This window comes from Monodon monoceros, unplaced genomic scaffold (assembly GCF_005190385.1).
Source record: "Monodon monoceros isolate NGI ecotype Baffin Bay Population unplaced genomic scaffold, NGI_Narwhal_1 Super_Scaffold_18, whole genome shotgun sequence".
NCBI classification, from domain to species: Eukaryota; Metazoa; Chordata; class Mammalia; order Artiodactyla; family Monodontidae; genus Monodon; species Monodon monoceros.
Window position 1 is genome coordinate 71394936 of NW_021703774.1, and position 2238 is coordinate 71397173.

Genomic DNA, 2238 nt, shown 5'->3' on the forward strand with positions numbered 1-2238 from the left:
CATATCTCTAGTTGGGATATTAAAAAAATTTAATCTCACCAGCCCACACTCTAAAAGTTAACGCCACTTCTAACAATCAACAGCAGGAAAAATAAACCTGCTAACAACCAGCCCACTCATTAGAGAAAAGCAGTTTAACTCAAATACTGAGAGCAAAGTATAATACTACCTACTCAGACAGTCCCACCCACCGTCAGCCACCAGCGAGGAAGGAAGAAATAACTGTTTAACAGAACAAAATAAGCTTAGTATTTCTTACAAGGATAACAATGGTCCAACTCCTGAGGTAATACTCAGAAGGACAAAAGGTGGAGTGAAGGCAATGTACAGGGATTAGTATCCCACAAAATCTTGAAAACCCCAAAGTACCACAAACACACTAAACTTGTCTATGAGTTAGAGAACAAGATATTGCTGCTGCTGCTTCTTGTCCTTTGAAATATACAATATTTTGTAGACCCTGCCCTTCAATGTGAAAGCAGGGCATTAAAAAAAAATTGAAATTGACACTCAAGATTTTTGGGACCATATATCTTAACTGTGAAACTAAACAGATCTATACCTTCTCCTTCCTACAATCAAACCACCTCACAAAAATAAGAAAACTAAAACTATCCAAACATGATTAATAAGTCCTTAAAAGTTTAAAACTTTTAGAGGAAAGGGAAGGAAGTTTTGAAAGGAGGAAACACAAGAACAAGGAAGGGGGAAAGCTTTAAAAGAAAGGGGGGGGTGGGAAATCAATGGGCCTCTCTTTTATTTGGCGACAAGCAAGTGCAAGAAAGTTCATCTGTAATTTGTTCAGTTGTCTGTCTTTTGCACATCTGTGTTCTGGCCAGAAGGGACTTTGAGGTTTTTCTGCAGCACGTGAGCATCAGCGGGCTCTATCCTCTTACAGTAGTTCTTCTTTGTCTCAATAATCTCAAAGCCAAACTTTCTGTAGAAGTCAATTGCAGACTCATTGCTGATCTGGACATGTAGATAGATGTTGTCAAAAGTGCCATCTTTTTCACAGATGTTTAAGACATGATTTAACATTTTAGTTCCTATTCCTAGCCTTCAGTGTGGTGCCAGACATCCTAGTGTCACGATGTAAAGTCCCTTCTGATTCTGTTAATGATCCACCCTACAGCATACTGCACCTACTGCAATACCATTGAAATAGGCAAGTTTTGCTAGCTCGCCAACTTCCAGCGCATTCTTATAGAACTTGTCATTGGAGCTGACTGGAAAGATGACCTTGTTTAATCTCTTCAACTGTTTAATAACATGTGGTGTCACGTCTCTCAGCTCGATCCGGCTCCCTTTCATCTTCCCCGCCTGCTGAGGCCGTTGTTACCACCGATAGCAACGCCGTTGTCGTCGCCGCCCTGAGCTCTCCGCGCCCTCAGCTAGGGCAGCTCCACCCCGCAAGCCGGCTTCCTCGCTTAGGGCAAGGAGCTGAGCGGGTGACGGAGGCCGCGAGAGCCTAGCGCGGCCCTGCGTCTCCAGAGGGGGCGGGGGTGCTTCCCGCCGCCGCGCTGCTGCCGCTGCTTCTCCACACGTGCACACGGGGCACTCGCCTCCAGCCCGCCGCCGCAGCAGTCGCCAGCCAGACCCGCCGCCACGCTGTGCTGGATGAGTCTTTCATCCGTTCTTTCTCCTCAACTCCTACACTCCCTGCCCCTACCCCCAGCCCAAGACTTTGGACCTCAACTTGCGCTTAAGAAAATAGAAGCCTTCAGCTGAGAGCTTCCTTGTCTCCCCTCCACCAAAGCAACCGGCCTGCCTGCCTTTGCGTCTGTCTTCCTCATCCTCCCTCCGGTCAAAGCTGAGCAGGTGCCCCTCCTCCTCCTAAAGAACTGTCCCTCCACGCGGGTCCTTCCATTCACACACGCTTATTAATACACGCTGTGGACCAGCCACTGCTCTGATGGTAGGGATAGAATCGTGAAGAAGATGGAGAAATTCATGCACTCTTGGAGCTCATATTCTAGTGGGAAAAGTCAGATAATAAACATGCAAAAAATGATATTATTTCAGACAAGAGCTAAGAAGAAAATGAACTCAACACATAGAAAAGAGAATGGTGATGGTGATGCTGAGGGTGCATGTGTGTATGTGCTTGGGAGGCCATGAATGACCTTTCTGAAGAATTAGCATGTGAGCTGAGACTTAAGACAGTGCGGCTGCCAGGCCTGTTTTTTAAGTCCTCCAGTCCTCAGTTTCTCCTTCCTTTTCTATCTTCAATCTTCCCCT

General features: G+C 46.2%; 1 pseudogene; it reads right to left on the reverse strand.

Annotated features, from left to right (window-relative positions):
* Positions 1–801: 801 nt before the first annotated feature.
* Positions 802–1311, reverse strand: LOC114898092 (annotated as a pseudogene).
* Between the last annotated feature and the right edge of the window lie 927 nt (positions 1312–2238).